This window comes from Furipterus horrens, unplaced genomic scaffold (assembly GCF_987537825.1).
Source record: "Furipterus horrens unplaced genomic scaffold, mFurHor1.1.pri manual_scaffold_5, whole genome shotgun sequence".
NCBI lineage: Eukaryota > Metazoa > Chordata > Mammalia > Chiroptera > Furipteridae > Furipterus > Furipterus horrens.
This window is the reverse complement of record NW_028327175.1, coordinates 127,075,667-127,090,552: the sequence shown is the minus strand read 5'-3', so window position 1 is coordinate 127,090,552 and position 14,886 is coordinate 127,075,667. Positions and strand designations below refer to the sequence as shown.

The window sequence follows — 14,886 nt, the reverse complement described above, 5'->3', positions numbered from 1 at the left end:
TCCTGCCCCTGATCCTGTGGATGGCTGGGGCCTGCCTGAGGCAGACTGCAGAGCAGAGCACTCTGTCCCAGCATGGCAAGTTACAAAGCTGGTGTGCTGCTCATGGCCATAAACTCCCACAGTGAGCCCACTCACAGGGTCACTCTCAGCTTGCCTGCTGCTGACACATTTGCCTGGTTGCCACAATTGCTTATAATTGTGAAGAAAAAGTATTGGTGGCTTCTCAGAGCCCAGATTCCTATTGGCTACTGAAACAAAAAAGGAGGGGGTGGTTGGTATTTCTCTTCTTTCCCAAATGACTTTAACTGTCATTTTAACCAAGGGTGACTAAGAAAAGACTTTCTAAAATTCTGTTTTAGGGCCTTTGGCTTTCTCTAGAAGGGGGACCCTCAGCACCCAGATTTTATTTTTGCAAAGTCCCAAGTTTGAATCTCCCATGTGGATGGACTAGTCTGGCAGCCACTCCTTGCCTCAAGATATTTGGGGGCAGCAGTATATGCCTTATTTCATTGAAAACAGCATTTGTGACACCTGTTTCCTGGCTTAGAACCATTTAACCCTCCCTTTATTTGGCATAAACCTCACAGTACAGACCAAGATATCTATACTTGGGCCCAATCACATGTAAATACTGGGGCCTCTCAAAAGCACTCTGTGGCACAGAGTCCCAAGCAGTCAGTGAAGTCGCCAGTGCCATGTTTGTCTTCTGGCTAACAGTACAGCCCTCCTTGGTTCTGCTCTGACCTCTTGGTCTAGAAGGAAGATTTAGAAGTGAAGTCCTGAGAATGTTGGCATTGCTTAATGCTCTGATTCTTCGATGAGTAGGATGGAACTATTCAGCCTTGGAGGTTAGGATCTAGCAGGCACTGTACTGACTCAATATCCATTTATGAGGTTGACAGCTATCTGTATATGTAATTATCTCCACTCATTCAATGCTTTCTGATTTGTCAATTTTTTTTATGTTTGTACATTAAAAGATTGAGAACCAAACAACTTATTTAAAAGTGATCACTGTCCCCCTCCGGTATGATTGCCTCGATTCCTCCAGGCACTTGACTACATGCCTGGTACCTTGCTGTGGACTTTACACTCACTAGCTGCTCGTGGCTCACATTTTACAGATGAGATAATTAGATTACTTGGTCCATTGGATCCAGTGAAGAAGTGGCTGACCCAGGAGTAACAGCTGTGTCTGTCTGGCTCCACAGCCCATGACCTTCAGATGGGCCAAGCTTGCCCTTGGAGCACGCCTGCTGTGCATCCTGTCTGATACCAGCTGTCTGTGATGCTTGCGTAATTTCTGATCATACGCTGGCCTCTCCTCCAGCCCCCTTCTCCTTTTGTGCCACCAAAAAGATGAATCTTAGAATTGGCAGAATATAAACTCTTGTTCCCTAGAGAAATCTTCCAGGGCATATCCAACAGATTACCATTCTGCCTGTGTTTGAATACTTGCTACTTTATGTGACTGACTGTCCATTTTCTTTTGTAATTTTTTCCAGCTTTATTGAGGCATAATTGCCATAATTTTTTTCACTTTTTTTGTAAGACTTTGTTTATTTTTAGAGAGAGGGGAAAGGAGGGAGAAAAGGAGGGAGAGAAACATCAGTGTGTAGTTACCTCTCGCGCGCCCCTAGTTGGGGACCTGGCCCAAACCCAGGCATGTGCCCTGACTGGGAATTGAACCAGTGACCCTTTGGTTCGCAGGTCAGTGCTCAGTCCACTGAGCCACACCAGTCAGGGCAAATTTGCCTAATTTTTTGATTGTCCATTTTGTTAGTGAACACTCCAAATTAAGAGCAAGTTCGGGGGGTGGGGCTGAGCCTCTTAAAACAAAACGATTTAAAAATCTCTAATTAATTTAAGTACGTGATTCCAAAAGTCCAATCCAGTTAAGAAAGGACATATAACGAAGTAAGTCTTCCCAGTTCAGAATCCCAGAGGCTACCACTCTGAACAGGTTCTGGTCTCTCCTGGCAGAGGTAGTCTGCATATGCACAAGCAGGTGTGTATATATGTACACACTAGCCTCTCCATATTCATGCAAATACGATCAAACATGAGCTGTGCTCTTCTGCACCTCATTGCTTTGACTTAACTATCTTAAAGATTGCTCCATATTGGTATATATAGGTGATTAAATAGTAGTTGCTAGCACAGAGTGTTTACCACATACCAGCTACTCTTCTGAGTTCTTTACATTTATTAATTCCTCTAATCTCCACAACCGCCATGAGGCTGGTGCCCTTATTTTCCCCAAGGAACAGATTAAATAAAGTGCCCAGATTTATACAGTTAATGCAACAGTGAACTCTTAGGCATTCTGTCTCGAGAACCCATACTATTTTTTTAAATTCTCACCTAAGGATATGTTTATTGATTTGAGAGAGAGAGAGAGAGAGAAAAACATTGATTGGTTCCTCCCATAAGCACCCCCAGAGGGATCAAACCTGCAACCTAGGTATGTGCCCTGACCATGAATTGGACTTGCAGCCTCTTGGTGTACGGGGTGATGCTCCAACTAACTGAGCCACCCGGCCAGGGCTAGAGCCCATACTTTTAATTACTGTGCTGGAATCCCTTCCTGTTACAATTTTCATTGCCCTAAATTGTGTTATCTGGCTGTACAGAAAGCTGAAAAAGTATTTTGGTTTTTCAGGTAGGCAGGGAGAAAGGGGATTGAGAATGAGTTTTGGGTGAACCATCTAATGATGTCTGCTACAGGAAGGAAGCCTAGTGTCTTCTCTGAGAAGACAGTCTCCTTGTATTGTGCCCTGTCGTCTTGTAGCTACATTTGTGATCTGAGTAGTTAAATGGAAGCAGGTGTCTTTGGAGAATTGCCTGGCTTGTAGTCATTAATTGTGTCTGGAAATTCTGTACCATATAGTTGGCATTCCATAAAGGAACATACAAACTAGATGAAACAAAAATCCAATTAAAACTGCTTTGTTACAGTGACAGAAATCTAGCTTGAACTGGTTTAAGCAAAAAAAAAACAAGAAGAAGGAAGAAAGAAAAAAATGGGGTTTTATTGACTTAACGCGACAGATCATGGAAAAATCTAGCTTGGGAGGCAGTGGGATTTGAACCTTGGGAAAGTTACTTAGTCTCAGAGTTGTACGGTGGGAATTACAGTGGCACCCCATAGGGTTGGTAAACATTAAGGATAGTTTCTGGCACGTAGAAGGCACTCCGGAAATAATAACATGATATTGAAGGGACAGTGATATTCAGAGATTTAAACCCCATGATAGCTGTTTGTTTTTATATCTTTTAAAAAAATATTTTTAAAAGATTTTATTTATTTATTTTTAGAGAGAGGGGAAGGAAGGGAGAAAAAGATGGAGAGAAACACCGATGTGTGAGAGAGACATTGATCAGGCTGCCTCTCGCACACCCCCAACTGGGGACCCGGCCCGCAACCCATGCATGTGCCCTGACAGGGAATTGAACTGGCCTCCTTTTCGTTCGCAGGCTGTGCTTAACCCACTGAGCCACACCAGCCAGGGATATTTTTATATCTTTTTCATCTTCAGATTAATAAAGGCACAGACTGGACCTGCTGTAACAAAAAGATCATGAAAATACAGTGGCTCAAACAAGATAACATGTCATTTCTCTCTTACCTAACAGTGTAGGGTTAGGCAGGTGGTCCAGGGTAGGTAGGTGGCTGGACTCTACATGTCACCAGGCCCTTAAGTTCCTATTATCTTGTCACATGGAAACATTTAGCTATAAGGCAGATGTAAATTTAGTCTCTAGCTAGGCAGCAAAAACTAAGGATATCAGAGAAAGCAAGCTCTCCCAGCCTGTGTTTGGCTTTCTTTTCTCCTTCTGCAAGTGGGCTTTCTCCATGCATTGGGGCAGGTGTCAGCTGACAACTCCAGACGTATATCCTCCCAGCTTGGTGACCCTGAAAGAAATGTTTTTCCCTTCAGTTCCAATTTGGAAAAATCCCAGAGAGAGATTCTCAGTGGTTTGTCACTAGTCCCATGCCCTCTGATCACTCACTATGATAAACCTGGTCTGGGTAAAGACCTTTCCTTCATCCCATCATGGTGGAGAAACAGCATAGCCCATTAACAGAACAAGGTGCTGAGAAGATTAAATAACAGCTACTACAAAATGAGTCTATACGTAATTATGATCTGATGCTCTTTGAAAGCATGTTGATAGTTGTAATTGTGTGTCCTGGGAAAGGCCATCTGTCTCCATGGTGGCTCTCACCTGGGGACAATCTGTCATCAGACAATTACCTTCATCAGTCTCTTTGTCTTCTGAATATTACCAATTGAGCAAGTAGATGGGAGAGCCCCTGACTGGGACTCTTTCCAGTTGGGTTAGGGGAGAAGGAGGATTTACTGACTAATGCAGCTGATAAGGTCAGGGTAGATTGGCTGTCAAGCTGAATCCCAGGACTCACAACAGTATCATGAGAGACTTGTCTGTTTTCAGCTCTGTGCTGCTTTGAGTTGATTTTCTTTTCAGACTTCACAAGTGACCCCCACAGCTTGGTATTGATAGAAAGAGCTCCCCTTCCCTGACAAAACCCCTGGATCTGGCTGTCATTGGTCCAAACCATGGAGGTATCCAGCCTCAAGGAATCATTGTGGCCAGGAAAATGGAATACACTGATTACCTAGTCCTGGGGCACATGTGGACTGAGACTTGGTGCCGGGTGGTGGTATTGGGTTGATGGGTGGTGATATGGAATGAATGGGTACCAAGCAGGAAAAACCATCAGATGTCCAGTTCAGGTGTCTTCCTTTTCTCTGGATATCTTAATTTTTCTCTGTCTCCCTGTCCACCCTTACCCAATCTCATTACTCTTAGTCTTGGGGGAGATACCTCCTGAGCAGTACCTGAGCCTGGATTAAGGGGCACAAAGAGAATGTAGCTTAGCCAAAGTGGAGACTGTTCAATGAAGAGCCATTTGGGCCCTGGCTGGTGTGGCTCAGTGGGTTGAGCACTGGCCTGTGAACTGAAAGGTTGCTGGTTCAATTCCCAGTCAGGGCACATGCCTGAGTTGCAGGCCAGGGCCCGAGTTGGGGGTGTGCAAGAGACAATCAGTCGATATTTCTCTCACACATCAGTGTTTCTCTCCCTTTTTCTCCCTCCCTACCCTCTCTCTCTAAAAGATAAAAAAAGCCATTTGGAGTATGCTCTTCTGCCTGGTACTGCTTCTTCATGGACCCCGTAGCACCTATGGAAGAGCCTTTGTCAAGGTCTAGGTAGAATTCTAGTTATGTACCTCTGTTATTGCCTGAACCCACACTAGCTGTGAACTCCTGAGGTGGCAGGCATGAACCTGTGGGTGTCCAGCACATACTTAATGGGGTGATTACTTGGACGTGAGGCCCCCTCCCACTAGCCTCCACCCCAGGCCAGAGAAGTAATATTGCAGAACCCCTGGTACAGGGAACAAGGTTTGAGTGGTTGACTTATGAGTCTCCTATTGACAGGTTCTGTTTCCCATGGCTGCACAGGGCCCTTGTAGTTGGCTGGTGGCTTCTGAGTCAGTCATGTCTGCATGAATGAGTTCACTCAGACCCTATGGCCACAGTTTCTTTCTTAGTCACTCTGACCCATCTGGGTGATGGCAGACTTGCAATGAATCAGACGAACATTGCTCCTACTTAACACAGCCTTGGAAGTTTTTTAGCATAAAGGAGGGAAATCTTGTTGGCTAGGGAGACCTTCTTTGTGTCTTGATCTGGCCAGTGAGAACCCATAGGGCAGCAGTCCCTAACCTTTTTGGTACTAGGGACCAGTTTCATGGAAGAAAAGTTTTTTACAGGTAGGGCAGTGGGGTAGGGGGCGAGACAGGAGACGGAGCTCAAGCAGTAATGCGAGCTCTGCTTCGCTCGGTTGCCTGCCACTTGCCTCCTGCTCTGCGGCCCAGTTCCTAATAGGCCACGGACCAGGGATTGGGGACCCCTGCCATAGAGTATCCAGAACATGGAGCCCAGCCAAGTTCTGACTTGCCCTCAGCCAATCTCTAGGACAGATTGGCATCTAACAGACCTATGGGTGGTCAGATCTAGTTGGCTTGTTTCCTGGGATAGCTTCTATGGAGTTTCAAGTCCCCTGAAATGGCGCAGGCAGTGTTGGGAAAATGTGTTCATAGGCCTGGCTATTTCAAAACAGGTGTCAGCAAAATGTGCTGCCAGGTTGGACCAGTTCCCATAAGCCCATGATTGCTAAAGCACTTCTTGAGCCCTCAAGAAGGAGATGGTGCTTTTGCAGAACAGGCACTTTGCTGCCCTTTAGGGCAGGGAAGATTAGCCTAAATTCATGCTGTTTATACATCACTCATTTATTGAGCCACTGCTAAGTTCCAGGAGATACAGTGGAGAAGAAGATCGGGCCACGTCCTGCCCATAGGGATCTTACACCTTAGTGGGAGAGAAAGCCAAGGAGACAAAAGTAGAGGTTTCTGATGGAGTGATCATCACAGTGGTGAAGAACATGGGTGTGGGAGGTGGCAGATCCAATCCTAGCCCTGCACTTTTGAGCAAGTTGTCTCCCCTTGTGGAACTTCAGATTTCTCATCCATAAAATGGGGCAGATGTATAAGGATTGTGATGAGGATTTAAATGCATTCATATATGCAAAGCGTGATACTGGCTCAGGATAAGCACTCAATAAATGGTGGTTTTAACTACTGTTATTAGGAAGTGATACAGCTTGAGTAAAACCCCTTATATTTTTCAAAGTTTAAAATTAAAAACATCTTTTCTTTATAATGAGTCTACCACAAGAAGACATGGGGAAAAGAACCAACGTTTCTTGCTTTGCATCTATGGGATGCCAGGCATGTATTTGAAAACAGTTAATCCTCGCAAATGTCAAAAAAGTAGGGATTTTTACAAGCCATTATACAGAGGAGGAAACTGATCTTCAGAGAAGTAAGTTTTTCCAGGGTCACACAGCTAATAAATGGCTGAGCTGGAATTGAAGCCAAGTCTTACCTACTGCAAAATTGGTGTTTTATGCAGCTCCTCCAATGTCCTGGGCCTCCAAAACCCTTGGCCCTTAGGACTGCACTTGCCCTCCAGTCAAGTAATCCTTTGTTTTCCTGAAGTTTTTCCCTGGACCCTGAAGGCAGAAGAGTTTAGCTCGGGGCATTTTGCTTCCTTGTTCTGTCTCTCCAGGTAAGTTGGGCATCAGACACATGGTCTGTGCATATGAAAATCATCCAAGAAAAGAAACAGGAATGCTGTCCACACTCTGCCTTTCAGACCTTGGACCTAGTAGCCTCTGTTTTTTCTTGGCCCCACTAATTTGTTCCTTTTAAGCTGCATTCATCTCTACCTTTGGGGTCTGCTGGGTGCTCTCTGATTTTCCATGGGAGCCACAAGAGCCCAAGGAAGCAGTAGGGCCAGAGAAGGGGGAGAAACAAGGAAATATGAGAGCCTGGGAACAGAGAAGCCCTGTTGGAGATTCTTGAGCATCCTGGGAGTAGGCACAGGTTCCTTTTATTTCAGTAACAACAACAACAAGGACATGATTGTGTGCCTGGTACTACTGGAAGTGCTGACTCATAGAATCTCTTTACAAGCACCTTAGGAGATAGGCACTGTATATAATTATCTCCATTTTATGGACATGGATATTGAGGCACAGGGAGGTCACACAGCTAAGGAGGGGCTAGCATTTAAACCTAGGGTTCTTTAGTCCTTGAATTTAACCAGTATGTCTTTCTGCTTTCTGGTAGGGAGGGAGGGAGCAAGTGAACAAATGAGCCAGGGCTTTGGGGCTTGCCAGACAAGGCCCAAAGAGACAGTGTTCAGAGAGCCAGTGTGTAAGGAGATGTACTTTGGAATTCAAGCTCTGTCACCTGGTGGCAGCATGACCCTGGGTGAGTAACCTAATCCAGAAGTGCTCATTTCCTCATCTTCAAAATGAGTATAATAATCCTTTGTAAAGACTAAATGAGATCACTTCTGTAAAACTCCTAGCCCCATGCATGGCATAAAGTCGATGCTCAGTAAGTGTTCACTATTAGATTATTATTACTGATACTATGCAGATAGATTGTATTAACAGGGCACTATATGAAATTGAAACTCCGTGTTGACAAGGATTTGAAGGGAAATGAAAAAGCTGTTAAAGAATGAAAGGAAATTAAAGGAAGTTTCTTCAATGCTTCATTATTTTTTAGTAAGTGTTTCTAAATGGAATAAATGAAACAGACATGCAGTAGGTGCTCAATGGCCTTTGACTGTTTGCATGAAAAACACTCTTAACGTGTTTTTATTGGTTGAGTCCATTGGTTAAAACTCTTAACCTTATGATGGTGGCTAGATACCCTTGCGGGGTTGTTACTGGAAGGGGCCTGTGCGGAAGAGTTAAGGTAGCAATTATAGCCCCGTAAATGCTGACTTTTCTGTTATAGGGGTTTGAGTAAATCTGCAATGAGAAAAGAAGGAAAGTTTTCTAAAAATGGCTTTGTATTTCGTGGCTTTTGTATTTGAATATATGATAAAGTTGATTTAAAATGTTATGTGCTTATAATTTCATAAATGCTAGAGAGATCATCCCAATCAAAGAAAGATGCAATAAAATTAAATTAAGAAGGTGTTGGTAGGATACAACTTTCTTGATTTTTGCCACCAGTGAATTAGAACTTAAATTCTAATTGGAACCAGAACAAGTCTCTGTCGCTGATGATCATTGCTATGATTTGTGTCTATTGGAGCCTCTGGAAAGAGGGAGACAACATTAAAAGAGAAGCAATCTCTGGATGGAAATACACATTTGGAATTTGAAAAAGCAGTTAAATTGGTGATAAGCTCTTGCTGAAATCAAATACCTGATCCATGTTGGCTGCTGACTGTCCGTTTTGATGTGCATATTTTTGAGTGGGTCAGTTTGGATTCTGGTTATCTGGCACTGCAGCATGTCTTTGCTGCTGCTGGAGAAAAACATCTGGCTCATTTGGAATCGCAAATTCCTGATTGCCGGGATCTGACTAGAAGCTGAACATAGAAGACTGGCTGCTGTGTGCCTTTTCAGCCTCAGCAGGAGCTGTGTCAGGCTGAAAGCAGACCCAGGCCCCATGAATAGGACTTAGACCTCGTGACCACTGGAGACTTAGGATCCCATCTGTGGAGCTCTGCATTATGAAAACATGAATCACGGATGCTGGCTGGACTATCTGGGTCACGTACAAATGCCACAGAAAAGGGCTTGCTCTCAGATGGGACCACCTAAAATCAAGCTGCTGATCAGCTCTTTATCTCTGATCAGAGGCTAATTGCATCCTACTTGTGATCCCAGCCAAAAGCTGCCTGTTGGGAGAGGGCACATTGTAGGGACTGTGACTCCATCTGCTTTTGCAGATCAGCCTCTGGGCCTTCTCTGGGGATTGTTACACTGTTGAGGTCTCTGGATTGCTCTAACTTGCCAGAAAGTGCTGCTTTCCTGACTCTGCCTCCTCACTTTTCCCTGGTACAAGCACGTTAGTAAGGTAGGTTGATTATTCAAATGTAGCTCTGTCTAGAAAGGAATTGATCTTTCCTAGGCTGCTATGTGGATAAAACGGGTAGGAGGTTATGTGGACTCATTTTGAAATTTTTGAGAATTCAGGATTTCATCCTCTATTAATCTGCTAGGACTGCCATTAAATACCACAGAGAGGGTTGCTCAAATAACATAGATTTATTTCCTTACTGTTCTGGAGGTCAGAAGTCCAAGATCAAGCTGTTGGCAGGGTTGGTTTCCCCTGAGGCCTCTCCTTGGCTTGCAGATGTCTGCCTTCTTGCTGTGTCTTCACATGGTCACCCCTTTGTCTATGTTGTTCATGTCCTAATCTCCTCTTATAAGGACACTTGTCATATTGGATTAGGGCTTTAGCATATGAATTTTGGGGAAAGACAGCTTAGCCCATACATATCCTGACCACTTTCTGAATACGTATATCTCGGTAAGGGCTTTTAAAAAATGTTTATTAATTTGGGGCAGGGGGGAGAAAGAGAACATCAATTTGTTGTTCCACTTATTTATGTATTCATTTGTAGCTTCTTGTATCCACCCTGATGGAGGATCAAACCCGCAACCTTGGTGTATCAGGATGATATTCTCATGAACTGAGCTTCCCAGCCAAGGCTCTAGTTAAGGGTTTTTACACCTCTTTTGTAGAACCCTTCCAGATGAAGGGACTAGATGACAGTAAAAGGTGATTTTAAAAATGTAGCTCCTTTGCTGTGGTTGGGCCCTGAGCCATCTGTGAACTCCTAATTGTTGCTCCAGGTTCTTTCAGATCAGTGCACAGGGGTCTTCATTCCTGCCCAAAGAACACTGGGACGGGTGAGAAGGAAGGGCAGGGGAAGGAAAAAGGCCTGCGTGTGTTTGTGTTTAGCACTCAGTAGGCTAGAAAAGGAGGAGCCTGTCCCGAATTCCCACAGGGCAGGAAAAGGAAGGGGGACATCTCAACATTGAAAAACTCTTCAATGACAATGGAATACCTGAGAATCAAGGGAAGATGGAAAACAAAGAACAGCCTCAGAATGCTGAAAAGCCAGAGTTGCTCATGCTCTGCAAAACAAGGACAAGGTAGAAATGAGGGAAAGATAGAAAACAAGGGAAAGACAATATTTTGAAATACTAGAAGAGAAGGCAAGAAAGCCAAAAGAAGAAGGAAAGCCAGTAACTGAGGGAAAGCCAGAGAGCAAGGGAAAACCAGAGAGCAAGGGAAAACAAGAGAGCAAAGGAAAGCAAAAGAAGAAAGAAAACCAGCAACTGAACCAAAAGGCTGCAGGAAAGTGCCCAGCTGGGGATGATGTACCAGGAAGGCCAAAAGAAAAACCAACAAGGGGCTGGCTCAGTACCTCAAGAAACACAAAGAGGCCATACATGACATGCGTCTGAGCAGTTAGGAGATGGTAAGAGAGTTGGATTAGGTGGCTAGGGTACTGGATGAGGTGAAGAAAACCAAACAGAAATGGGGGTGGTGGGGTATGTAGATGCAAAAAAGTTCACAGGACCCCTTTCACCCAGGGGGTCCAAGGGAACTCAGGGGTGGCTATAAGGTCCCACAAAAGAGGCATTGAAGATATTCCTCTTGTGTAGTGCCCCTGGCAGATGTTTGCAAGGCCCAGGGCTTTAATCTTATGCTTATACTTTGCTTTAGGTGTCACTCTCATTATCCAACTGGAGCCCTCTATGTTTCAGTAGTGTATTTTCATTCATTGCATGGAAAAATGTTTATGGTGCATTGTTAAATTAAAAATAAGACAGTTTGCAGAACCATAAAAAAGAAGAAAGAAAATGTAACGTTAGGATTGCTGATTGGTGGGGCATACTGATTTTGTAAGAGTGGAGAAAAAGCAAAAAGCTAGTGCCTGGGAAGCCTTGGAAATGGGAAGGGCATTTCTGATCTTTGTCAGAACTATTCGGGGATGCTTTCCCTCTTCCTGAAAGCTTTCCACTGCTGCCTTACCGTGTACTGCGAGTGCTTTGAGTTCAGACTGCTGAGCCTGTGGTTACTTATACCTGGCAGCACTGACTATGACCACAGAGGAGGCTCCTGCACTCTCCATCAGAATGCTTTCAAGTGCCATCCACACTCATGAGATGGGTAAACTGGTATCATGGACATGTAACACTGTTTGGAATGGACTCTCTTCAGGCAGTCCCTCGGAAACCAAGGACTGGATGAATTTTTCATATCAGAGTGGGAACTTTAGGACAGGAGGTCTCATGATAGAAGGCTGTACTGGGGTTGTTATTAACCTCCACTGCCTGACCAATGTCTGTCCTGGTTGGGGTACCCCAACATCATAAACTCATTTTCAGGGAGACCACATGTGCCCTCTGGGGTTGTACTGTGTCTGTCCATCACCACACTGGCTCAGCACTGGAAGGCTTCATGTCAACTTGAACTTGCAGGCCACAACTGTGCTGTACTTGAGTTGATACCATGGGCCAGGTAAAAAACGTGTCAGACAGAAACTAAGGAGGAGGCTACCTGGCTTTCTAAAATAGACTTTTATGGTTAATAGGAGTTATTTTATTTTAACTGGCTAAATCCAGGCCCCCTAATAGGTATAGCTGAGATCAGTGTGGGCAAGCACTCCTTGTGGTTTAAGGAATTGTAGACCCAGTCTGAGCATGACAAGCCGCCAGCGTCCTGGCCACACTTGTCTCTAAGTCTAAACATAAGGCTGCGTGCAGAACATGACTGACAATCACTCAGAGGGTTGCCATGGGAATTAGATCAAAGAGCACTTATTAAGCTCATTGTGCTTTAGAACTTGCTCTGCTTTCCTTATCAGTAATGTAGTGTAAGCTAACTTTAGCAGGGAGTATATGGAACGCTGCACCTGGTCCAAATGTTTTATAGACCTTCACTCTAATCAGTCAGTGTGACTCCCAAATTAGTGTATGTTATCTGTTACTGTCAAACGCCTGAATACAATAGATGATTTATGAATTTTAGCCTTGTATCTCTCCTGTGTATCCTCCTCAATAAAAGACATGAGGGATGAAGGTTTGGCTGCTGGTCTCCACTAGAGAGGCAGTCACTTTCCTTCCCCCAGACATAATGAAGTGTCCTGGTTAAAAGTTTGTTCTGCTGTGGTCACGAAGCCTCTGCTGGACAGAGCAACTTCCAGCTGAGCCTAGGGTGTGTGTGGCACCTCCACCATAGATCAGTCCTGCAGTTTGGTTTTACCCTTTTGTGTGGGGTCCTACTGATAATAACTTTGCTGTAAAGAAACCCTGGCCAAGGGCCAAGGTGTTCACTATGTAGAAAAGTTAAGAAAGCAGGCCTGAAATTGTTCGCCTTAGAAAGGCCTGTTTGCAAGGTTGGCCCTTGGCTGGCTACTGGAAACTTGGACTTGGGCAGGCTTCTCATCATTCACTAAATGATGAGCGGTTCACTATGCCTAAACTCTGTGTGCAAACAATGTGCTTTATGCTGAGTATCTGCTTTCCCTCTGGGAATTTGGAAAATTGGTGTGTGCTAGGCAGATGGTGCCTACGCAACCAGCCCCCAGTTAAAACCCTGGGCACTGAGTCTCTAATCAGCTTCCCCAGTAGATAACATTTTGCTGGTGTGGTCACAACTCATTGCCGGAGGAATTAAGTGTGTCCTGTGTCACTTCACTGGGAGAAGACTCTGGGAAGCTTATGCCTGGTTTCCTTCAGATTTTGCCCTGTGTGCTTTTCTCCCTGGCTGATTCTGCTTCACGGCTTTTCTCTGTAATAAGTCATATTTGACTATGAGTAGGGCTATATGCTGAGTATGTGAATCTCCTAGTGATTCATCAAACTGGGGTGAGTAGTCTTGGGGACCCCCAAAACAGGGCACAAAGGGGACTTCTGGGGTATCGGTAGTGTTCTTTCTCAGTCTGGGTGCTGTTTACATGGGTGTGTTTAGTTTGTGAAAATTTACTGAACCGGACAATTATGATATGTATACTTTTTCTCTATGTAGAATCAACTTCAATAAACATAAAATAGAAGACTGTATACCACAGGGATAAAAAAATAATAATTAAAATAACGTCTTGTTCAGCAAACATTTGTCACTCCTCTTTACCTGGCATTGCACTGGGAGCTTGGAACGTGGGGTAGGAAGGACATCATCATTGCCTCTCAGTTTATTGACAGTCAGGTAAAGAGATACTTATAATGTGGTTGATTTTTGCTGGATACAGTAGGGCAACAGGGGCACAGAAAAAGGGCTTCTAACTGCCATTCAAGTATCTACGGAAACCAGATAGGCAAATAGACAAAGATGGGGGTGGGTGGGGTCTGGGAACTTTGGCAAAGTGGGGAAGTATGCATTCATAGAGTTGCCAGAGCTCCTAGCTTGCTTTTTTTTTTTTTCAGGAAAAGCCACACATCTGAATTTTGTGTGCTCTCTCTTGATTTTTAATCGCTTTAAGTGAATCCAAATTTTAAAAAGTGGGGGCCTACTAAGCAACCCCGCAGGCCAGATCTGGCCTGACCCCCCGGTTTGCCAGGCACTCTTCCATCGCTCCCCTGACGGAACACTGAGGGTCTGCGGTTTCGTCGTCGGCAGCCGTCCGTCTCGAGAGACGATGGTGTAGCTTCTTAAGAGTCTATCTGCACCGCCGAGAATGGCTGTGCAGTCCGACTCGGGAGTGACACGGTATCTGTCTCCTCCCGTGTTGAATCGACATCTTGTGATGACGCTGGAGTGTCCTCTCCAGTGAAGCTGAAGCTACAGAGCCTGGGCAGGGTGATATGGAGGGTCTGCTGTTGCCCATGCAGCAGACCCCCCCTCTCTTCGCAGCTGAAGGATCCAAGGGAAAGACGGAGTCAATACAGCTTGGCTTCAGGTGCGCCGCAGGAGTTGCCGGTGTTGACTACAAGGTCAAACCGCCTTTAGGGACTCCGACTCCGGATTTTCTGTCGGGGTTTACTCCCTTAGCCTTTCCCCTGAAGAGGTATGCCGCAGCAGTGAGGAAGTGAGACTCTGATACGGAGCTTCTCAAAAATCAGTATGTGTAGGAGTCACCTGCGGGGCGTGAAAATCAGGTGCCTTTCTAGAAAGCTCCCAGGTGCGGGTAATGGCGGCGGCCCCTGGACCGTAAGTCAGAGGGGTATAGGAGCAGCTGTTATTTGAAGGAAAGCAGTAGGGACCTTGACACGAAAATGCAAATTCCTGGCTAGCATCCTATCTTTACTTAGATTTTAGTTTATTGGGGGTATCTCAGAAGAGAGCTGATGGCATTGGAGGCGGGTTCTAGGGTTCTCCCAAGCTATCTCTTGGCACTGCCAAGTCTCTATTCTGATTTTATATTCTAGAAGGCGGGGTGGGGGTGGAGGAAGAGGTTAAGAAAAGCTTCCTAGAAGGAGTTGCTTCCTGGGCCGGAGAGAGAAGAAACCTGAACTCGGCCTCTGGCACGG

General features: G+C 45.0%; 1 pseudogene; it reads left to right on the top strand.

Annotated features, from left to right (window-relative positions):
- Positions 1–4,583: 4,583 nt before the first annotated feature.
- Positions 4,584–11,384, top strand: LOC150009764 (uncharacterized; annotated as a pseudogene).
- Positions 11,385–14,886: the final 3,502 nt, after the last annotated feature.